The sequence below is a fragment of the Giraffa tippelskirchi genome, chromosome 6 (genome assembly GCF_054371585.1).
Source record: "Giraffa tippelskirchi isolate mGirTip1 chromosome 6, T2T-mGirTip1v1.2.pri, whole genome shotgun sequence".
Lineage (NCBI taxonomy): Eukaryota > Metazoa > Chordata > Mammalia > Artiodactyla > Giraffidae > Giraffa > Giraffa tippelskirchi.
This window is the reverse complement of record NC_137280.1, coordinates 143,433,306-143,458,071: the sequence shown is the minus strand read 5'-3', so window position 1 is coordinate 143,458,071 and position 24,766 is coordinate 143,433,306. Positions and strand designations below refer to the sequence as shown.

At 41.4% G+C, this 24,766-nt stretch overlaps 2 protein-coding genes across 17 annotated transcripts in view; one reads left to right on the top strand and one right to left on the bottom strand.

Annotated features, from left to right (window-relative positions):
* Nucleotides 1-14,572, top strand: part of LOC145510139 (uncharacterized) — a 51,255-nt gene extending 36,683 nt beyond the window's left edge. The window contains exons 5-6 of the mRNA XM_081500592.1: nucleotides 11,251-11,452; nucleotides 14,356-14,572. The gene's annotated coding sequence lies outside the window, so the exon portion shown is untranslated. The remainder of the gene's footprint in view (nucleotides 1-11,250; nucleotides 11,453-14,355) is intronic.
* LOC145510137 (uncharacterized) overlaps nucleotides 1-24,766 on the bottom strand; it is a 520,288-nt gene that overhangs the window by 28,644 nt on the left and 466,878 nt on the right. For all 16 annotated transcript variants that reach the window (XR_014056762.1, XR_014056752.1, XR_014056755.1 and 13 more), the window contains one exon: nucleotides 1,695-1,771. The gene's annotated coding sequence lies outside the window, so the exon portion shown is untranslated. The remainder of the gene's footprint in view (nucleotides 1-1,694; nucleotides 1,772-24,766) is intronic.

Genomic DNA, 24,766 nt, shown 5'->3' with positions numbered 1-24,766 from the left:
ACATATTGCTCAAATTATAGTCTGCACATGTCCTTGCTTCATCTTTATTGCCATCATCATTGTAGCCAGCTTCATTATCTTCAAAGGCATTGAGCATTTACTATGTGCCAGGCATAACGCTCATCATGTCTAATCCCCACAATCATCCTACCCTTATTTTCCTGGAAGAGGAAACTGAGTTTCAGGGAAGTTCTATTACTCACTTTTTTGCATTCACTAGTTAACAAGTAACTGTATTGGCAGTCAAATCCATATGGACTTAATTATGAAACCATGCTCAAAATCATGACATCCTGCTGCTTATTTACTTCTAGAACCCCACAGTGTAAGGAGGGGCTCCTTGTTTCTTTTTGTCCTATTAGCATGGTGATATCAGTCTGTCAAGCCATTGTCAGTCTGTCTTCTTACTTATGGACAATGGGGGAGCCCTGGTGACCCATTCTCAGCTTGAAGCAGCTTCAGGTGTCGCCTTTTTTCCATGTCTGGGACTTGTGGCCACTACAGAGCTGTCACCTGACTTAGGAGACCCACTGAATCAAGACTGAAATCTGTTAGCAGGGGAAACCTGCCAACTCACCCTCCAAGTCCCCAGTTGATAGCCTAATTTCCCTGATGCTGAGAACTTCCCACTGGCAATGATGTTACCCCTGCCATGGGGAGTGTTCCAGGATTATCATGTCTCTCTTCAGTAGCTGCAAAATAGTCACTTAATGAGCTGAAAAGGCAGAAATGAAAAAGGAGATGGAAGGGCATAGAGAACCAGATAATGTGGCCAATGATTAAAGAGAAGGGCAAGACATTTAAGCCAGAGTATGAGTCCCATGGAAAGGGATGTCTTGGTTAAAGGAGAGACCACACTGTCTCCTGATCTCTGAAATCCTCACCATCCACAGGGGCATTGAAAGAGCACTGGACCTCTGTTTCAATCCTGGGATGATATTGACTTCTGGTGTGTTTGGAGCAAATCTTTTCCTTCTCTGCTATAGAGCATAGAGGCTAAAAGTGTAGGCCCTGGAGTCAAATGCTTAAATTCTGAATCTAGCCTCTACCACTTATCAGCTGATTCTGACCAATTATATAAACTCCCCAAGACTTAGTTTCCTCAACTGTAGAATCACATAACAATGATATTCATCTCATAGGGTAGCTACAAGGTTAATAAGGGAAAATTATTTCCCTTTGGCTTATAGGGCACCACAAGGTAAACAAGGGAAAATTATTTCCCTTTAGCTTATAGGGTACCAGACACAGTGACTGGAACATAGTAAGCATTCTCTAACTTCGGATGTTTTTGGATGTAAGTACTTGTAACTCCACCCAAGAGTGGTTTAAAGAAGGAACTGTAATAGCTCATATAACTGAAAGTTTAGGGAGAGGATGTCTGCAGGGTTAGTTAAACTAGTTCCTCAGTGATGTCATCAAGAACCTGGCTCTTTCCATATTTCTATTTGTGATCCTGAGTTCTACCTTAGGCTGGTTATTAGGATGGCTGCCTTGCTTCCAGGCATCATATCTAAATACATGAATGTCCTGAGGAAGAAGGATGTCTGTCCTATGACTCTCTATTTGAAGCAAAGAAATTTTTTTAAAAAATCTCACCAGCAAACTTTTGCATATATCTTATTGTTAAGAATTGGGTCACATGCCCATTTTGACCAATTACTTGTAAGAAGCATTTAACCAGTGGAACTCACCTTGGCTCTGAGGGGTACAGTCAGCTTCACCTGAGGCTACATGGAGGGAGGTTGGGTGTCTGAAGAAAACTGAAGTTCTGTTGGGAAAGAAGAAGGGACATATGGATGTTGGCTAGGCATTTGACTAAAATCTCTACCATCCATAAGTTTCACTATTATTGTTTTTATTATTACTTTTTTTTTTATCATCAGTTTTTGCTTTGGACTGCTTGTTCTCTGTCTCTTTTCTGTTCTGAGAGTCATGAGTCTGATCTTATTCAGCATTCTCAGTGTGTGCTGGGCTGTTTGATCCCTGCCTCTTCTAATGAGAGGGCAACCGAAATGTACCATTTCTATTTCCAACTTTTATTCCTTTCTCAGAAATACTTCAAGCCAAACACTCCAGATGTGCAGAGTTACTCAGAACAAGCCAACAGAAATTGATTTCAAGATCCCAGCAACTGTCACTTACAACAATGAGTTGTGTAACTGAGCTGATGATACAGTTGACTAAGTGCCAAAGTGTCTGCCTTTCTCTACTTCAGAAACATACCTGGGAATCCTTCCTCTACCCAAGATGGCAAAGCCACCTCAAATAGTGTTTTGGATTGAAGGGTGGCACATTTGAACATTTCTAGTGCCTCTGTGTGTTGTGGTCACATATTGTATGGCTAACATTTTTTTTTTAAAAAGAAGAATCAGTGTGATGGTTGATGAAAAAACCATTCCCATTTTGGAGAAACAACTCAAAACGTACTGGCATGCCATTTGGGGATTGGGAAAATATTCTTCAGTTATGTGGGACAACAAATTTCTTTTTAGTTCTCTCATCATGAAACACAGCTTAGTTACATGCATAATTAAATTGATTTTTTTCTTTTTAATTTACCCTTGGCTTTTGGCCACAATGAAGGCTGCTTGTTGAGCAGATGGCATAGACCATTTTTCCTGTCTGTTCAATCAGCTATCAGCAACTGCTCAGCCGCTGGTCAATTGGCCTGAGTCAACCAGAAAGTGATGTTTTTGGTTCCAAGGGTAGACAGGGTCTATCACCTCATGGTTTAGATAACATTTTTCCTCCAAGGGTCAGGTCAGACTCTGCTCTCTGATGTCATAAACTCCCAAGCAAATGGCACAAATTCAGCATTATGGTAGTGTTCTCAATGATCAGCCAGGAAGTCTCCAGAATCTGGCAGAGTGAATTATGGCTCATTGAGTAAGACATTCATCACCCTCTTCTTAGAAATAAATTCCCTTTGTTTCCTCAGAGAATCACAAACACTTAGAGCTAGAAGTGACTTTGGAGGTTATGCAGCAAAGTCCATGGGGTGGACCTAATTGTGTCTGCTGCAGGGACTCAGATGTAGGGATTCAGACTATCTGAAGTTCCCATAGATCTTCTTGGAGAACTAGTGAGGAAACATGTTGGAGCTGACTGTTTGCTCTAGGCTAAAATTCATGAACTGAGATGGGGAACAAGAGTTGCCCCTTAACTCTCGAATTGAACCAACTCTAAATTTGAGTCCAGTTCTTAGACGGCTTGTCAAAGAAGGGAGATAATTCTGAATGCTATGTTTTTTCGCATCTTGCCCTCTATTCTGGCCCCAAAGTAACCATCCCCAGATTTCCAGAAGAGAGGGCACAGTAAGAAATTGTATGGGTGAGCCGAAGGAATCATAACACTAGGTTCCAAGATACTGAGACAGCAAGGAAACTCTACTTGGGGGTCTGACAATAGTTTGGTGTTATGATTCTTAGAGTGATGAAAGCCTGACAAAAGGCAGGTCAAAGTGGGAAAGGTGAGAAGGAGCAAGGGCCACTTGTGAAATAGGTAGCCTGTGACTGCTTGAGCCATGCTACCCAAGACTTGGCTTAAGGGAAGCAGTAAATATAGTGACCTGGAGAGCCTGGAACAAGCAGTTGTACAAAAGAATGTCAGTGGATACTAAGGAGGTGGTCATGTAACCTAAGTTCATCCATCTGTCTCCTCCCATGATCTTGCAATCTTGGGCAAATTGATTGACCTTCATTCATTCCATCCATGGTGACTTGACATTGTCAGTTTGGAAGGCTCTTCAATATTCTCTTTGAATCTCTCTTTCATGCTAGTTAGAGTTGGGCTCTGTTGATTGTAATTAAATTACCCTAACTTCTACAAGATCCTTTTATGAATCAGGTAATTGCAAAATAGACACCTAAGGAGTGATTTTGGCCCTTTATGGGGCTTGAGCCCTGAAGCTACCAGTTCATCACTGTCCTACTGCTTGAACATTGCCAAGCACAGCTGTATGTCTGGGCTACTGGGTGATGGAAAAGTGTCAGGAGTGAACGTCTGACACTTTGCTGTAGGAAGAAAACACAGATGGTTAGCTGTCATGATACTTATCCCTGTCAAAAATCATTGTTCCCTTTCTTGTCTCAGTATGACCTGTGCCAACAGAGAGAGAGGGCTCTGGGAGTCAGCACAACTGGAACCAGCTCCGCTTGGACTCTGGCTGTCTGTGTGACCCTGAGCAAGTCATTTCCCTCTCGGCAGTCTGTTTACTCACCTAAGAAAGAGGGAAATAGCACACAGAAATGCAACATATAATATTAAAAACAGCAGAATTGCTGCGCTGCTGGTAAAATGCAGGTGAGCCAGGTGGTGGTAGGTGGAAATCTGCCTACTCAGCTGCTCCTGTTACCTCTTCCTTTGGTTCTTAAGGAACCCTAGAGGTCTGAGAAACACAGTTTGATGACTACAGGGCTAGATGATCTCTAAGGGACTTTCCAGTCTATAATTCAATCCATTTTAACTTCTTTTTACAAAACAGCCACATTCCCCTTTTTTCTAGCCCTTCCCTAACCAAAACCCTCATCACTCCATGTGTACATACCTTCTTTCTGAATACAGGAAAGAAGAAAATGGGCTGTTTATGTGTTTATTTGCTGCCTGAATCTTCTGTATTAGATGGCCAAGATTACTGATAAGATCTAAAGAGCCACAGTAACTCCAGTAGAACATCCTCCTGCAGGTTTAAAGCTTGAGCTCTCTCCAGGCCACCTATGGCCACTGGTCAGGCTTTTCAGGGCCTCATGGCCCTGAAGTGGAATTATAGAAACACTAGAAGTTATGAAAGTCCCTAGAGCCCACGTTTAGACATCCTAAGGATAAACTGCTTCTCTGAGAGTATCATGTGCCATAGAGATAGATGTAGAATCTGATACTTAAAGGTGTACAAGAGATGCCATCATTTCTATTCACCCATACTCCTTTTCCAAAGAATCTTCCCTTCCTTTAAAACATATTCTTGGAAGCTTTGCTAAAAAGGTACTGAAGGATGCATGTTTGTACTCAATGATCCCTTCCTGTTGCCTACTAGCCTATGCTGACTGGCCTAGAACTAGTCACCTGACTCAAGTATGACCAATCAGTTCCTCTCTACTGAGACACAGACCCCCTGTTACTTATGCTGATAGACATGGTGCTATATGGGAATATGGCTACGGGACAGTCATCATGTTGGACCGTGAGCAATAGTGGAAACCAGCATACCAAGAAGAGAATATAGTAGATACAAAAAGTGAAAGTAGAGATCAAAGAACATGAGGAAGCAGAGAAAGAGGGTGGTAGGTGCTCTCTGATATTGTTCTCATGCCACAAGTCCCTTTAATACTTTCGTGTTTAGTTTACTTTAGAGTCCCTTGGATGCTTCCTTTAAACCTGCAGTTGAACTAGTCAGAATAGGCACACTGGCAATGGAAAATCCTTAATTAAGATAAAAGTCTTAATGAAAAAAGTCATGGTACCATCTACCCTGAAAGGGCTTGTTTTATTCACTCAACTGATATTTACTTAACCAAATTGTGTCAGCACTGTGCATACAAGCATGATGGATACAGTGATGAGCAATTATTTAGAAATTCAAAATTATGTCAAGTATGGAATGGTTGAAGGAAACATTGGTGAAGAAACAGCTTGACAGTGGTCATCCTTTATTTGAAGGGAAGTGACAGAAAGAGGAATTAGACTTTGTTGGCCCAGAGGGCAAAAGAGTTGACAGGCAGAAATGAGATGAGGGTTGATGGGGATTCAACATAGGAGAGAACTTTCCAGCAGTTTGGCACTGTCTATAGATAGAACACTCTGTCTCGAAAGTTGAGTTCTCTACCAAGGGGCCAAATGGCCAGTTTTTAGGCATTTTATAGGGTTGATGCAAATATTAGATGAAAGTTTAGATGAGAGGACCTCTACGGTTCTGCCCCAAAGTTCTAAGTTCTTGGAACTTTATGGTTTGCGTGATTTCAGGTAAGTTACCTAACTTCTCTGAGGCTGTTTTCTCATTTGTGGGATGTTGTTGTGGTGAGAAGTAAATAATGTGGCACTTAGTAAAGATCTAGTATAGAGAAGGAACTCGGTAATTGTTTTCTCGATTCTCCTCTGCCACAGGTGAGGCTTTTCTTGAAATGCTTTCTCAACTGCCACTGCCAGTTCAGGGATCTTATTTGCTTTAAGCAGCTGTAGTGAAGATGATATAACTATGTCTTATTTTCCTTGCTTAGCTTAGGGCTGTGCACAAAGAAGGGCCTTAATAAATACTAGTAGATGTGACTTAATATGGAGGCTTAGCTAACAGTCCTAATGGAAAAATTTATGTGAGAATTCATGTTCTCTTTATCCTTTAAAATTAAATACTGAGTCACAGATAGATACGGTATACACACAGAATTCCATGCACAGATACGCATGCATGTGCCCAGACTGCACCTAAACAAATGCACACAGTATGCAGACAAGCATGGCCACGCACACCCACTCATACAGACAGGCACAGACTTTCACTTCCCCCTCCCTACAATCAAGAAGATGGAAGAAGAATCTGCCTGTGGGATGAGTCACAGAGGCGATCGGGATAAAGGGCAGGATTCAGCATCCCTGGGGAATCTTTATTTATAGCCCTGGCTTATGGAGAAGGGGCTGAAATCATTCCTAAGGAGCTTCAGTGATGGAGAGCGATAAGATAACCAAGAGATGTCATTCCTTACTGCCGGAGCCCACAGAAATGCTGTGTCACTCCAGGGCTTGTGGTCCACGGGGAGGAGGTGAGCTGACTATGTTCTAGCTGGGCTATAGGCAGCCACTGGGCCCCTTTCCCTGATGTGCAGACAATCTCTATGCTAATCTGAGCAAATCCTCCCAGCTCCAAACAAACAGAAACCTCTCTGAGCCTGTAGAAGCCTCTGATCACAGACGATGCAGTTTAGATTAAAAATGATACAGTCTAAACCACTTGCCCAATGGTCCTGCACCTGTCAACACTGTGGTTTCATAATGGGCAGAGCAAGTTCATGGGGGCAAATGCAACACCAGACTCAACCTGCCCTCCCAAGGGCCAGGGAAGGATAGGGAGGGGCAGCTGGCTCTTTGCTGGGCTTTGAGCGACACTGGCAAAGTCCAGTGGGAGCGGTGGGCAGGGAGTTCTTCGAGTGCAGACTCTTTGTCTCATCTCCTGTTGCATTTGAGGCACCCAGAACACTCCTGACAGAGGCAGTATCTAGAAGATTTTATCTAGAAGATCTTAGCTGACAACTGGATACATGCAGGATCTCCTTAGTTTCCTGGTGTATGAGGATGCCAGTTATGATTCTTGGGTAAGAGACATGCTAGAAAGGAAAGAATATTTTCTAGGGAGTCAGGAAGACCAGGGTTCCAATCCTGTCTCTTCTAGAAGACCTGGGGCAGGTCACCTAAGCTCTTCAACCTTGTTTTCTCATCTGTAAAATGGTAACTCACTGATATCTATTATGTTTGGGGGCTATGCTAAGGATTAGAGATGGTACAAGTATATTACTTATGTGTCCCCTGAGAGGGATGAATTTGAATATGAAGCAGTCAATAACATTTTAGCTGAACTAATTGGTCAGATTTTACCTGGCAGAACAGGGACCGCCAAAGTTGTCTGGGACTGTTTGTTCTATTGGCCCCTTGCTTCTGAGCCCTCTGCATGGCCCAGAGTCCTGCTCTGAATGTGGGTTCTCCTCTTAGCTCCCAGGGCTCTCAGTTGGCTTACGTGTGAGCCTAAGCCTTTGCTCCTAGCTGAGGTGGGCGATTCCTTGGGCTAGATATCTGTTGTCCAAGTGCAGACCCTATATTCTTCCCTCATATGCTCTTCCTCTTGGTCCCTGACCCTCACATTGGCTCCTGGCCCTGAATGTGGCATAAGTAAGAGCTGTTGCTCATCTCTGAACTCTTGATTCAAGTGGGTCCTTCTGGGCCTGCTGGTCCTGACCTCCCCAAAACGTCAGGATTGCCTGAGACTATCCTGGTGTTTGGTCCTGCCAGTTTCCACCTCTGATTCTCAGGCCTGGTTCAGTCTTGGAGTCCTGACGGGACAAAGTTGGAAGAGACCTGGACCTGTTCTTCTAGGATGTAGAGAACCCAACCTAGAACTTGAGCCTTGAAGGTTTTCCCAGGGAAACTCAGAGGGCAACAGAGAGCAGGAGGTGAGTCCGGGGAGAGAAGGAAGAAGCAGGAAGTGGAAGGGAGTCACACTAATGGTATAGTGCCCAAGCTTATCCATGAGATGAGGAGTAGTTACTCCAGCCACCATTAAAACACCACTGAAAGAATAACATAGTGATTACTAAAAGCCCAGGCTTTGGAACCAGACAGACCTGAGCTTGAAACCTGGCTCTGTTTCTTGCTACCTTGGGAAAGTTGTACCATTTTTCTAAGTTTGGGATCTCTCACTTGTAAAATGGGGTCAGTAATGATACCTGCTTCTTAGGGCTGTTGAGAACATTAAATGAGACGATGGATGTAAAGTGCTTAGCACAGTGCCTGGCATGCAGCAGGCATTCAATAAGATGGTGGCTATGTTGACAGACTTATTCTTTGACCCCATCACTGGTGGCTGCTCAGGGTCATCAGAAGTATCTGATGAGGCAGTGGGTTTGAAGGTATTCAGAAGCCTGGAGAGCATGATGTCAATATAAAGTATAGAAATCATTATTTTATTTCTCAGTTTTTGAAATTTGCTAACTGATGTGCTATTGGACATGGATTGGGCATCTGACAAATAGTGCATGAAGGACTCCCACGATTAGGCTCCTAGTCTGATATTTTAATATGCAGTGGGATGAAAAGGGCTTTGACAGGGTACTTCTATTGTCCTGGGGCCTTCTAGGACCATCAGCATTACTCAGTCCTTCCAGTTTAGCAGAGTGGGTTATAAGAGGAGAGGGTACTTAGGACCAGGAGCTAAAGTTTTACTTACTAACCATTTCCCAGAGCCTGTGACTCTGAGGATGTCTGGGACTGTGTGAGTCAAGGAAGAGGCAACAAGGGACCAGGCAACAAGCCCTGATTTATGACCTGAGGCTCTAATTCCAGAAGCCACATCATCGGTTCCTTTGGGAAAGAGCTTTAGCCAGATGAGCTGTCCTTCCAGCTGCAGGACTGAGTCCCAGGCCTGCTCCCAAGGGCAACGCTGTTTTACGCACCCTTAGGGGAAAGAAAACCTGGAGAGCAAATTCTGGGATGAGGTCAGGATGGGAATCAACCCTCCCAATGGCCAGATGAATATCTGAAACAAAAATGCTAGGCCCCTAACTGTGGAAAGGGATGATAGAATTCCCCCCATAACAAGATGATCTTACTGTCAGCTAGGCAAAATGGAGTCCATAAAAAGGGCAAATGGTCCTTCACTTTGTATTCCATCCTTATCTTACAACTCCTACAGATGCCACAGGGGCTGATTCTACTCAGCCATATTTTAGGTCTTTCCCAGCATCCCAGCTGACATGGAGCCGTCTTAGTAGAATCTTGGGATGTCCTGTATGGCCACATCTTTCACAGGTGGTAGGTTTTACAAACGTCTACATTCTTCCCTTCTTTTTAGCAGAACTGGGTGGGTAGCAATATACAAAGTGGACTCCTCTACTAGATCCAGGGATGAACCATGTTTGGGCTCATTCAAACATGATGATCCCATTCTCATTTGCTAACAATTGGCTTAGCAGTGGTCATGTGGCCTTGCTCCCACCAATGAGACCTGTGGCAAAGTCTTCTGGAAAGAGTTTTGTCTTTGATGAGAGACATGAGAGGAGAAACTCTAGTCTCTCTTTTCTTTCTTTTCTATGTCATTGAGTGAGGATATGGTATTTGGAGCTGTGGCAACCGTCTTGTCACCATGAGGAGAGAGCAACAAACACTTCAGAGAAGCTGACCTAGAGCCTTGAAATCTTGAAATTGTTGAGCAACTGATCTAACCCTGCATCTGCCAATTTTCCAATTCCTGTTAAAGCATTAAAAGTCCTTACTGTTTAAGCAACTTTTAGTCAGATATTTTGTTATGTGTATCCCAAAGCATTTTAACATACATACATCATGGATATATATATTTTACAAATAGTACCTCTTCTCATTTGACCTTCTCTCTTTCCTCTCTGTTCCCTGCCTTAACCCAAGAGACTCAGACTTGGTTGCCTGTAGGGGCCATATAGAAAGGTGAAACAGGCCCTGTGTAAGAGAAGCAAATTGGAGAGTCAGGGCTTCTTGTAAAGTGGCTGGGGTCGGTTAACCAGCTCTAGCTGGTAGTGGCCGTCAGCAATTCTAGCATGATGTGGTAAGATGGTTTTATTTTTCAAGAGAAATCAGAAAACTATATTTTTATGTGGAACTTCACAATTTTATATGTACATTTAAATTTTAAAGAAAGATACTACATGAACTAAACCAACACATCTGAGAACTATGCGTAGTCTAGAGGTCACACATTTGTGTCCTGGCTTTAGCCCCAAAGTTATATCTCTTCCTTGGTTTGATCTCAAGTGTGGGTTGTGAGTGACTGCTTTCTGATTTTGCTGTTGGATGGGGTTGTGTTTGTGGCTTGGAAGATACAGAGATGGGAGATAGAGGATAGGGGGAGGGAGAGCAAATGCCATAGCTGTTGCCTGCCATCAATGCACTACATTTGCAAGACTGCAAACCTTTGCCCCGCAGGATGAACTTCCTCTTTTTATACTGCATGTGATTCTACTAAAAGGGTCACTGTCATTCTCTCTACTAAGTCACATTACCAGAGACCCCTTTCTCTTATCCACACATCACTATGGTTCAGGCTGTAAGTTTGGGAGTGAGGAGAATCTATCCTACCGAACGGTCAAGAGGCTAATAAGATTAGGGAGATGGATGCAACCTCCTAGGAAGTCGCCATCCTATATGATGTTAGTAGTGCTGTGGAGACACAAATTTTCTCTGGGAGTAAGCTTCCTCAGTCCCATTTAGCCCAGTAAGTTCTCAGTTCTTTTTAGGAAAAACATATCCTATGGAAAATCCAAAGACATTGTCTGCGGAAAGGCTTGCATTGAAGTATCATTCCTCTTCCATGCTAAGAGCATTTTGGGGGTGGGTGGATGTGTTCAAACACATCCTCCAAGCAAAGGTTATGGACATTTTAGACCCTTGCTAAACTAACCTGGGGACTCTCCTCCCCCAAGGCGAGTCCAGAGTCCTTGGGGTCCTGCATGACCCAGGAAGGTGGCTTAATTTAAGCCTACAGGCTATAAAATTGGAAATCTTTGTGTTTTTCTTTAGGTCATCAAATTAAAAAGTTTCCAGGGTGCCTCTGTTGAAAGGCATCAGAGAAGAGGTAGCATGGATTTCATGTGGTGCGTTGTACACAGCCCAGTGATGCCCTTCGGTGACAGGAGAGGATGAGTCATCACCAGCTTTGGGGATTGAGAAGAAATGTCAATGAAGCCATGAATAATAGGTGCTGTACTGACATCTAAGAAGGGTAAGGGCAGGAAGAAAGAAAACAGTGTGTGGGGGAGGTTAGCTAGAGTCCTACAGAGCTTCTGCAGCTCACTGCCATCTGATTGGAGAGCCAAGAAAAAAGGAAATTTCTTTCATTTTAAAGGAAAAATATGGGTGTGTTGGAGAGAGGGGTCCTTCTTCAAGGTCAGAGAGGCAGACTTGATGTCTTCTAGAATTCCCTTTGTCATGGCTGAGAGGGCTGGCAGTCAGAAACCAATGAATTTAAGCACAGCTTCAAGCATTTTGCAGAAAGGCAGAGTCCAATCTTGGCAACTTCCAGGCAGACCCTAACATGCAGAAGTGCTAAGGGATGCTAGAGTGGGTTTAAATCCCTGCCATCAAGACAGTAAGGGGTTCTGAAGGCATTTCCTACCCTCTGCATAAGAAACAAACCGTGAGGTTAAAGAGCTGGGGGTTGTGCTTCCACAGAAGTTCTGATCAAATGCTTTCCTGGTGATTCATTCTGGGAGGACCAGCAAAGGATGAACATGAAGAAAATGACCAAGTGCCTCCCCATCTGAGAGTTGTTTCAGTTGCTTGTCAATCTTAATCAGAACAATCTCAGTGAGGGCAGATTTAGAAGCCTGTAGACAGTCTAAGAGGAAAGTAGGTAACATTACCCCTATTGCTTCCACTATAATGGATGTTCCTGCACCATCAACTAGTATGTGTAGATTGAAGGGTTATGGGCCAAGGTGAGAACAATAACAACAGAAGTCATCATAGGTTGAGTTCTCTAAAAGCTGGTACAGAGACAGGGTTGGTGTTAGGGACCAACACCCGTGGAAAGGAGATGGACCAACACCTCGGGGTTGGGCAGTGGGAAAGGTAGAACTCTGATGTTCATTTGTGTTGTTCTGCTGAAGTGCGTCCAAAAAACCCAGCCTTTATCAGTTATTGGACATGGGCTGCCAGGGAAGGGCACAACTTTGGACAAGGTGGCTCTCTGTAGCTGAGACAGTCCTGCTTGAGCTGATAGCACTCACAGCAGCGGGCATGGCAAGTCCTTCCATGAAGTGAGAAATGAAGCAGTACATTTCTGTGTCCTTCAAAAAATCCAAATCTCAAATCCAGAGAAAGTCCTCTTAAAACAGCCTCTCAGAACCCCAAGCTGCCTCTGCACTTAGTTGCTCAGTCATATACAACTCTTTGTAACCCCATGGACTGTAGCCCACCAGGCTCCTCTGTCCATGGGGATTCTCCAGACAAATATACTGGAGTGGGTTGCCATGCCCTCCTCCAGGGGATATTTCCAATCCAGGGATCAAACCCAGGTCTCCCACATTGCAGGTGGATTCTTTACCATCTGAACCACCAGGGAAGCCCAAGAATACTGGAGTGGGTAGCCTATCCCTTCTCCAGGGGATCTTCCCAACCCAGGAATTGAACTGGGGTCTCCCTCATTGCAGGCGGATCCTTTACAAGCTGAGCTACCAGGGAAGCCCCCGACCTGCTTCCCGAGGTAGGCATTTGGACAAAACAACTGGAATGTCCATGATGGTCAGATCAGACCGTGGCAAGAACTCAGGGTTTGGATTCAGATAGACTTGGACTCAAACTCCATACTAATACTTACTAGCTATGTGACTCTGGACAACTAATAACTTTTGCCAAGTTCCATGACCTGCTCCATAAAATGGGGATAATAATATATGTTGGGCCCGGGCCTTTGTGTCCCCAGATCCACGCCTTTTCCTCCCTCCACCGTTCTATGTCTCAGGAACTGATTTCTGCAAGCTGTTGTTTCCAGGCTCCTGTGGCAGCTAGCTTCTAGCTGGGTTTGGCCAATGGTGAGAGATCTGGGGGCAAGAAGAAGGGGCTAGCCAGGGCATTTTCCCCTTCCCATCAGTTTCAGGTGGTGTCTCTGGCAGCAGCTGCATCTCTCTAGAGGGATCTGGTATCACACTTTTTGGGCGATGCATATAGGGTTAAAAATTTTTTTTTAAATTAATTTATTTTGAAATTTTTTGTATTTTTGGGGTGTGCTGGGTCTTTGTTGTTGCATGTGGGCTTTGTCTAGTTTCGGTGAGTCAGGGCTACTCTGTAGTTGCGGTGCATGGGCTTCTTATTTTGGTGGCTTCTCTGGTTGCAGAAAGCAGGCTCTAGAGCATGCTGGCTTCAGTAGTTGTGGCTCTAGGGCTTAGTTGCCCTGTGGCATGTGGAATCTTCCTGGAGTAGGGATTGAACCTGTGTTCCCTGCATTGGCAGATGAATTCTTAACCAGTGGACCACCAGGGAAGTCTGCGTATAGGTTTTTAAATAATGTTGATGAGCCAGTGCTTTCCTTAATGAAGATTATTTCAGTTGATTAACTATCACTAGAGGAGACTGGCAGGCTACAGTTCATGGGGTCCTAAGAGTCGGACATAACTTAGCGACTAAACCACACCACCACATGTAGAGGATGGGATATGGGATGGGAGTTTTAATTAGGACATGGAAAAGCAGACATTGAAGTATGTCAATGCTTTGTGAACTGCAATGATCCCAATGAGTAATTAAAGTAAGGGAAAGGAGGGTTGCAGGGTGTCAGATAGTGGTGGTGAGGCAGAGGAGGGGACCCTATAGTATAGGTGTTTGAACAGTTGTTGAAGTCAAGGTTGCTAGCATTACAACTCTGCAAAGAACCCTCAAAGACATTTGAAATTGGCATTCAAAGCTGGTCAAAATAGAGCTTCAATCTACATTTATTACTCTCTTTCTTAAATTTTTTAGTGGTTTAGATGGTGGCTCCCCAAAGATATGTCCAAATTCTAGCCCCAGGTACCTATGCATGTGATCTTATCTGAAAATGAGGTCTTTGAAGATGTTAATTAAGTTAAGGATTTCAAGGTGAGATTATCTTGGATTTAGAGTGAGCCCTGAACCCAATGTCTTTTTAAGGCAAGGAAGAGAGAAGATTGAGACACAGGGAAGATGGCCACAGGAAGACAGAGGCAAAGATATGGGGACTTTGCTTCCAGAAGCCAATGAATGTGGAGCTACCAGAAGCTGAAAGAGGCAAAGCCCTAGAGTCTCCAGAGAGTATATGGTCCTGCTGACACCCGGATTCCAGACTTCCAGAACTATGAGAGAATAAATTTCTGTTGTTCTAAGACACTTAGTTTGTGGTAGTTTTTTATGGCAGCCCTAGGAAACTAATACAGACCCTCAAATTTCAGCTATATTGTGTAAGTAAGCTATTTCCTGAAAGCATAACTCTTTGCTGACCTCAGGTCTTTGATCATCTTACATTGGATACACATCATTTCTACATAATGCATGCAAATTTAACTATTTATTTGGCAAAAAAATAAGGCTAATTGGTAGAGAGAGGCAGAAAGTAAGAGTTAACTAATAGGTAAGCTCTTGGGGCAGCTCTGGCCCTTTCCACACATGAAGTGGTGAGCTCCATCCTGGAGGATGTGGGAGGTGTGGCAGTGACTGCTTCTCGCCTCTCCTGTGAATCTCACACCATGTGATTTAAGAATTCATATGGAAGAATTCATATTTTTCATTCAATATAGCACTTTATTTTTTAAATTAATTTATTTATTTTAATTGGAGACTAATTACTTTACAATATTGTACTGGTTTTCGCCATACATTGACATGAATCAGCCATGGGTATACATGTGTTCCCCATCCTGAACCACCTTCCCACCTCCCTCCCCATCCCATCCCTCAGGGTCATCCCAGTGCACCAGCCCTGAGCACCCTGTCCAATGCATCAAACCCAAACTGGCGATCTATTTCACATATGATAATATACATGTTTCAATGCTATTCTCTCAAATCATTCCACCCTGGCCTTCTCCCACAGAGTCCAAAAGTCTGTTCTTTACATCTGTGTCTCTTTTGCTGTCTCACATATAGGGTCATCATTACCATCTTTCTAAATTCCATACATATGTGTTAATATACTGTATTGGTGTTTTTCTTTCTGACTTACTTCAGTCTGTGTAACAGGCTCCAGTTTCATCCACCTCATTAGAACTGATTCAAATGCATTCTTTTTAATAGCTGAGTAATATTCCATTGTGTATATGTACCACAGCTTTCTTATCCATTCATCTGCCAATGGACATCTAGGTTGCTCCCATGTCCCAGCTATTGTAAACCGTGCTGCGATGAACATTGGGGTACACATGTCTCTTTCAATTCTGGTTTCCTCCATGTGTATGCCCAGCAGTGGGATTGCTGGGGCATATGGCAGTTCTATTCCCAGTTTTTTAAGGAATCTCCACATTTTTCTCCATAGTGGCTGTACTAGTTTGCATTCCCACCAACAGTGTAAGACAGTTCCTTTTTCTCCACACCCTCTCCAGCATGTATTGTTTGTAGACTTTTTGATAGCAGCCATTCTGACAGGCGTGAGATGGTACTTCATTGTGGTTTTGATTTGCATTTCTCTGATAATGAGTGATGTTGAGCATCTTGTCATGTGTTTGTTAGCCATCTGTATGTCTTCTTTGGAGAAACGTCTGTTTAGTTCTTTGGCCCATTTTTTGATTGGGTCATTTATTTTTCTGGAATTGAGCTGCAGGAGCTGCTTTTATATTTTTGAGATTAATTCTTTGTCAGTTGCTTCATTTGCTGTTATTTTCTCCCATTCTGAAGGCTGTCTTTTCACCTTGCTTATAGTTTCCTTCGTTGTGCAAAAGCTTTTAAGTTTAATTAGGTCCAATTTGTTTATTTTTGCTTTTATTTCCATTGCTCTGGGAGGTGGGTCACAGAGGATCCTGCTGTGATCTATGTCAGAGAGTGTTTTGCCTATGTTTTCCTCTAGGAGTTTTATAGTTTCTGGTCTTACATTTAGATCTTTAATCCATTTTGAGTTTATTTTTGTGTATGGTGTTAGAAAGTGTTCTAGTTTCATTCTTTTACAAGTGGTTGACCAGTTTTCCCAGCACCACTTGTTAAAGAGATTGTCTTTTCTTCATTGTATATTCTTGCCTCCTTTGTCAAAGATAAGGTGTCCGTAGGTGCATGGATTTATCTCTGGGCTTTCTATTTTGTTCCTTTGATCTATATTTCTGTCTTTGTGCCACTACCATACTGTCTTTATGACTGTAGCTTTGTAGTATAGTCTGAAGTCAGGCAGGTTGATTCCTCCAGCTCCATTCTTCTTTCTCAAGATTGCTTTGGTTATTTGAGGTTTTTTGTATTTAATACAAATTGTGAAATTATTTATTCTAGTTCTCTGAAAAATACCATTGGTAGCTTGATAGGGATTGCATTGAATCTATAGATTGCTTCGGGTAGTATACTCATTTTCACTATATTGATTCTTCCCGTCCATGAAAATGGTACATTTCTCCATCTATTTGTGTCATCTTTGATTTCTTTCATCAGTGTTTTATAGTTTTCGTTATATAGGTCTTTTGTTTCCTTAGGTAGATTTATTCCTAGGTATTTTATTCTTTTAGTTGCAATGGTGAATGGAATTGTTTCCTTAATTTCTCTTTCTGTTTTCTCATTGTTAGTGTATAGGAATGCAAGGGATTTCTGCGTGTTAATTTTATATCCTGCAACTTTATTATATTCATTGATTAGCTCTAGTAATTTTCTGGTGGAGTCTTTAGGGTTTTCTATGTAGAGGATCATGTCATCTGGAAACAGTGAGAGTTTTACTTCTTCTTTTCCAATCTGGATTCCTTTTACTTCTTTTTCTTCTCTGATTGCTGTGGCTAAAACTTCCAAAACTATGTTGAATAGTAGTGGTGAGAGTGGGCACCCTTGTCTTGCTCCTGACTCTAGGAGAAATGCTTTCAATTTTTCACCATTGAGGATAATGTTTGCTGTGGGTTTATCATATATGGCTTTTATGATGTTGAGGTATGTTCCTTCTATGCCTGCTTTCTGCAGGTTTTATTTTTTTTAATCATAAATGGATGTTGAATTTTGTCTCCAAGGCTTTCTCTGCATCTATTGAGATAATCATATGGTTTTTATCTTTCAATTTGTTTATGTGGTGTATTACATTGATTGATTTGTGGTTATTGAAGAATCCTTGCATCCCAGGGATAAAGCCCGCTTGGTCATGATGTATGATCTTTTTAATATGTTGTTGGATTCTGTTTGCTAGAATTTTGTTAAGGATTTTTGCATCTATGTTCATCAGTGATATTGGCCTATAGTTTTCTTTTTTTGTGGCATCTTTGTCTGGTTTTGGTATTAGGGTGATGGTGGCCTCATAGAATGAGTTTGGAAGTTTACCTTCCTCTGCAATTTTCTGGAAGAGTTTGAGTAGGATAGGTGTTAGCTCTTCTCTAAATTTTTGGTAGAATTCAGCTGTGAAGCCATCTGGTCCTGGGCTTTTGTTTGTTGGAAGATTTCTGATTACAGTTTCTATTTCCATGCTTGTGATGGATCTGTTAAGATTTTCTATTTCTTCCTGGTTCAGTTTTGGAAAGTTATACTTTTCTAAGAAATTGTCCTTTTCTTCCAAGTTGTCCATTTTATTAGCATGTAGTTGCTGATAATAGTCTCTTATTATCCTTTGTATTTCTGTGTTGTCTGTTGTGATTTCTCCATTTTCATTTCTAATTTGTTGATTTGATTCTTCTCCCTTTTTTTCTTGATGAGTCTGGCTAATGGTTTGTCAATTTTATTTATCTTCTCAAAGAACCAGTTTTTAGATTTGTTGATTTTTGCTATGGTCTCCTTTGTTTCTTTTTCATTTATTTCTGCCCTAATTTTTATGATTTCTTTCCTTCTACTAACCCTGGGGTTCTTCATTTCTTCTTTTGCTAGTTGCTTTAGGTGTAGAGTTAGGTTATTTATTTGATTTTTCTCTTGTTTCTTGAGGTAAGCTTGTATTGCTATGAACCTTCCCCTTAGCAGTGTTTTTACTGAATCTCATAGGTTTGGGGTTGTTGTGTTTTCATTTTCATTCATTTCTATGCATATTTTGATTTCTTTTTTGATTTCTTCTGTGATTTGTTGGTTATTCAGAAGCATGTTGTTTAGCCTCCATTTGCTTGCATTTTTAATAGTTTTTTTTTTTCCTGAAGTTGACATCTAATCTTACTGTATTGTGATCAGAAAAAAGGCTTGAAATGATTTCAATTTTTTTGAATTTACCAAGGCTTGATTTATGGCCCAGGATGTGATCTATCCTGGAGAATGTTCCATGTGCACTTGAGAAAAAGGTGAAATTCATTGTTCTGGGGTGAAATGTCCTATAGATATCAATTAGGTCTAACTGATCCATTTTATCATTTAAAGTTTGTGTTTCCTTGCTAATTTTCCAACATAGCACTTTAAAGGAAGCTCACAGATTCATCAGATGTTCAACTGAAGCCAACAGCAAATGACTTCAAGACTAGAGGAAACACTGGCTCTACTAGATTTCTTGAGTGATGGTATGTCATTTTCCAGAATGGTTCCTGCTGAAGTGATTTTCAAGGAATGTTGACTATCATCTAGTTGTGATTTTTTGCATCTAACCATGCTTTATGCACTGATTTTAGAACCCAAATGCTGAATAAGATTTGATTACTTTAAATTCACTTTGCTTAGAATTTTCTGGCATGCTTCAACAGTGGCTCAGCTGGTAAAGAATCCACCTGCAATTTGGGAGACCTGGGTTCGATCCCTAGGTTGGGAAGATCCCCTGGAGAAGGGAAAGGCTACCTACTCCAGTATTCTAGTTTAGAGAATTCCATGGACTGTATAGTCCCTGGGGTTGCAAAGAGTTGGACACGACTGAGTGACTTTCACTTTTGCTTTCAACATACCACTTTTTTCCAAACAATTCTTCCTTTATTCTCTCATCTGTGCTGAATTTCTAGTTTTTTAAATTTCCATAACATTTCTCTCCATCTCCCTGATGTATCTTCACTTACAGGAATTTGTGTACATATCAGGCTCTCTTGTGGCTCAGCTGGTAAAGAATCTGGCCACAATGCAGGAGACCTGGGTTTGATCCCTGAGTTGGGAAGATCCCTTGGAGAAGGGAAAGGCTACCCACTCCAGTATTCTGGCCTGGAGAATTCCATGGACTGTATAGTCCATGGGGGTAGCAAAGAGTCAGACACGACTGTGTGAATTTCACTTTCACTTTTCAGGCTCCCTTACAGGAGCTCCTTAGGATTGGACTCTACATATCTTTGAATCCTTCAGTAGAGATGGATGAATAGATGTAAGTATGATGGATGGATAGACTGGAATTTATAGATCCAGAGGAAAATCAAATGGTAACTAATAGCCAAAGCAAAGAGAACCTGTTTACACTAAGGTGAAACTTGATACACAAATTGGGACTCAGACGGACAAGTGACTTCATACCCTAGCATATAGCTGGTTTGCTTTCTTAGCTGACTTAAAATAAGGCCAGGCATTTGGCACCCCTTTAAATTACTGGTGTTTGAATATGTCTCTATTATAACAAGTTCTCAAAGAACTCTTCCCTGCACCTCCCAGTCTAAATGAGTCCCCAACTCCTCTCTTGTATGCTATCATAGCATCCTCTTTATTTTTTTCCTTCATAGCAATTGTCATAGTTTGAAACTGTATTTGTATTTTTTGACTTTTTGTCTAATATCTTTTATACCCTACTGGATGACATTACACTCAAGAAAGGTAGGATTCATGTTGTTTTAGTGTCTAGCTCAATGCCTAACATATACTACTACGGTTAACAATGTTTGCTATTGATTGACTGTATATTATGTGTCAGACACTGTTCAAAAGTGCTTTACACAAATCCTCTCCTTTCATCTTCACAGCAACTCTATGAGCAGAAACTATTACTGTTCCCATCTTATAGATGAGGAAACTAAGATACAGCAAAGCTAACCTCCCCAAAGTCTCATAGCTAGGAAGTGGCAGAGTTGAGATTTAAACCCAGCCATACTGGTCCCAAAGTCAGAACCAGTCACTAAATATTTATCGGGTAAATGAATAAACCATGATAAATATTCCTATATATTGTGGGACTTTGGGATTCAGAACTGGGAGGAGATTTATACATCTTCTGGGCTGACCCTGTGGAAATGTCTCCTACAGCAAATCTGAGAATTAGTTCTCCAGATCCTTCTGAAATGCTTCTGGTACTGGGGACTCACTAACTTTTCCAGTGGGGTAACTCTAACTATTGGGATGTTCTTCCTTACACAAAGCTGAAATTCACTTCTGTGGAACTTCTACCTGTGGATGTTTGTTCTGCCCTAAGTAATTTAAAAGAATTTTAGTCCCTCCCACATAGCTCTGATAGGAATTTTCAATTAGATGACAGCTTCTGACCCAGCAATAGCTCCAGCTTCTCCCCAAAGCTTAGGGTATTAAGTACTGGTATCTCTATTAAACTGTGGTGTCCATGTCTGGATACAAGGCTTCCAATGCATTCCAAGTGCAGGGTGGGATTATTCATCTTTTGTATTCCTGGGGATTGGTGTGCTGCTTGTTGAACTGAAATTGGGTGATTTCTATAGCAGTAATAAAAATCTCTTTATTTTATAGTTGAAAAATTACAAAACAGTTTTACATGTTCAATTTCAATTGATTTTCTCTGCAATGTGATACTTGATTTCTGTTATATTTTGAATCAAAGGTTTAAGGATATTAGTGCTACAAGGAGTGTGAGAGGTACTCTGAGGTTGAAAGAGAATGAGTGGCTTACCTAGTGTCAAGCTAGTAATAAAATTAAGATTCCTTTTAAGATTATACTTTTTGGAAGCTTTGTCCTTCTTACCATGATCTTTCATAAACCTGGTGTATTTCCCCTCCTCTGGTTCTTTTCAACATGTTAATTGTGGTCAAAATTGTATTGGCAATGAACCTCCTTTAACTGGAGCTGTGGGAACTGATAATTAGAGGAATTTGGCACAGGGATGTTGTACCCACACAGTTGAGACATCTACTGAATATTAGTCTAAATGTTTCCTCAGGCAATGTAATGTCTAGGCTTATACTTCTGTGTCACCCACAGACTGCATAGGCATCAGGTACAATTTCAGCCATAAAACTTTGAAGAGTTCTACCAACCAAATCATTTCTGAATATAGCAATACTGCTTCAGTAGGAGCCAAGATCATTACCTTCAAGACTGAAACACTGCCAGAAATATACAACTTTTCAACACTGATTACCAACTCCTTGTGGGAACTTCCCAGGACCATTTGTCCAAATCCTACTCATTTTTCATGCCTCCCTCAACTTCTATCTGCTCTGACTAGTCTTTCTCAATCCACTGAACTAGAGTGAAACTTTCTCTCCCAGGTACCACCCTAGTGGTTTGTGTCACTCCAATAAAAGGTATCCAAGTCTGCCTTATATTGTGTATGTTTTCCTGTTTCGTTCAACAATCAGTCTTGAGTTTTATTTTTTCCCTCCATTTATTATTATTGTTAGCCACGTGTCAAGCTGAGAATGTTACTTGTCCTGCCTTTTTTCCCTTTATTTCATTTACTCTTTGCAGTGACCCTATGAAATAAATGTTTAGGATACCATGATTTTATAGATGAGGAGACTGAAGTTTGGACACTGTCATTTCCCTAAGATTTCACAGTACGTTTATGCCAGAGATTAGCTTTTAAGTTTCTAGAGGACAGGAACAGAGTCATGATTCTTTATTCCTCCCAGTCCCCAGAATAGTGTTTTGTATTCAGTAGGTGTTTAATGATTTTTCTTTCTGTTGCTTATTGCACAGACCCAGAAACCATCACAGCACACTCAGGTAGAGAAAGCATGTGGTACCAGAGAATCAAAGCTGGGTGGATATGTAAGGCATTGGATGAGGTGAAATCAATCCTTACATTTGCATTGAGATATTATGATAGGAACTCTCTGCTACTTTTCAACATGTGACCACAGGAGACACTGAAAATAAAGAGCAGTGGTCTACAGTTTTGATTTCAGTCTTGGGTGGAATAAAGGCAGAAAATTCTTATTATCTTAGTTAGTCTGAGAATTCTTTCTAAGAAGAGATTCACCTTGGTAAGGAAAAAAAAAAAAACCTTGACAAGTCCTCTTACAATAGAAACTGGATATATAGTATACCTGTGCCTGAACAAAGAGGAAGGGCATATTTGCTGCTCTGGAAAGGGAGTAGGACATATGAAACAGAGACAGAGAAGGGGTAGTAGAACCAGCAAGATAGTGAAGCAGCTGTGCTGGGTTGTGCATGATATAATTATAGGATGTCTAGTCAATTCTTGGAAGCTAGCAAAAGATTTGTACAGTTTTCTCTTGGAAAATGGGGAAAAGACTGTGCCTTGGGACATGGGAGTAGAATGGTAGCAGTGAATCAAACAATAAGATTCTCAGTTTCAGGAAACAGCCAAGATCTTGAGGATGGTTTAAGGCTTTCTCATACTGAGGAACTGGGAGTTCAAGGCAATGTCACTGAGATCTCAAAAGTTTTTGGGTCGAGCGTCTGTCATTTGGTAATGTAGCCACAAGTGGTCACATGACTAATTTGAATTCAATTGGACAAAGAGTAAAGAAACAGTTTTTAAGGACTAACCCAATGCCAGGAACTGTGCCAGACTGGACATCTTCTGTGGACTAACAGGAAGAAATTGTAAAATTGACCTCTGGGAGTGCTTCCCCCAGTTGTTCTGCTGAGAATTCTCTCTCAGTTCTGCTGGTTGCTCATTGGTTCCTAAGATAATTAACCCAGATTATTCTTCTAAGAGAAAGGATCTCAGTCTGGGAGCTTTCTGTCCCTCACTTTTCCCCATCAAAATGTGTCAATTGACAAGAAGCTAACGGATTTCTTTGAGAGTGTTATGAGCTTAGACTTGGGGGACCTATGAAGAAATCTCTGCTCCAGAGCTTTCTGGCTGTTTGACTCAGGGCAAAGCATTTCACTCTGGGGAGTTGTATTCACTGTAACTTGTCTCTCTATAATGATTTTTACCTATCTGTCACCCCATACACTGTGAGTGTACGCAAGCAGTGTTATCTTATCTGTATCTTTAGCCTCCCTTATATATAGTGTTTGATGGTCAGTAATGTTTGCTGTAGAAATGAATTAATGAATGAGCACATAAGTCTTTGCTACTTCTGTGAAGCTTGAGTGAGTTAATGAATATGAAAGAGGTTTTAAAGAACCCCATTATTTGCTTGTTTATTAGAAATCTCATAACAGATAGCTGCCATATTTGAAATTATAAAGCTAAACCAATTTATTGAAGGCAATAATATTTGAGAGTTAGTTTTATGGGTTACCTCTTCTGGGGGGCTACTTGTGTCTATGCATGTGGATTTAGGGCAAAAGTATATTTTAGGAAAGGAATTTAATTAAGTCAGTAATTTGGGACAGCAGTGATGGGCATATTGAAAAAGATTTTTGGACAAGGAGCCGGCTTTCTTGGTTTCTTCAAACAGGAGATAAAATCTGCCAGCTTTAATTGTCCCCACAAATGCCATTACTATAGCATCTTTTCTAAGACTCCTGGAAAAATGCAGTACAGTTGTGACAGGCTATGTCTTTAACTCAGTCTTCATTTAAAATGAAGCAAAAAAGCCCAAAACAAATGACCAAGCCACATAGTGACTGTGGGAATTAGCAATCATCATGGGCTGTGAACCATACAAATTGCGTGTTTCTTTGGGTTTTATGCAAAAAACTTCTCACATTTCAAATTGTGACTGTTTTGCACAAGTGGTTTTTTTTTTTCCTGGAGCACCATCAATGATTTATGACATTCTGACGCCGCATCCCACAAGATTACATAAAGAAGAGAGAAAAACAAGAGATTGAGCCAAACGTTAAAAAAAAAATTTTTTTTAAGTAGATTTCATCTTGGCTTCAGTCAGATAACATTTTTTAGTCACTGAAAGTGCTTGCTTATTCCAAAGGGCACCCTATTTATGCAAGGATCCCCCCACTGATTTCCTCTCACTGAGACCAGCATATTACCATCGACTTGATGTTTGGTTCCCAGCACTGTCCTGAAATGTCCAATTGCTCCCGTTCCTCCCTTTCTTCCCCAGAGTGAACTGGGAAGTTGGACTGTATAAAAAGCCTCATCAGGTTGGTTGATGATTTGACAAAAACACTGATGGGAATCATATCTACCGAGCTTGTCAGTTCCTTAATTTTGAGCTAATAGAACTGCAGAGTTTGCAGGGGACTGGGACCATCTATTTCTACCTGTTATGCGACAGATAAAGAAACTGATGACAAGAGAGCTGAAGTGACTTACTCGAGGCCACACAGTGAGAGGAGCTCAAGCAGAGCGATGGTGTAATTCAACCTCAGGGTAGTGTGGTCTGTGCGTATTGACCAAAAACGCTCATCTCCTTATTCAAGTTGTAACATTGGATGTTACTTTTAAACTACAGGGAATTTGGAATCTCTGTT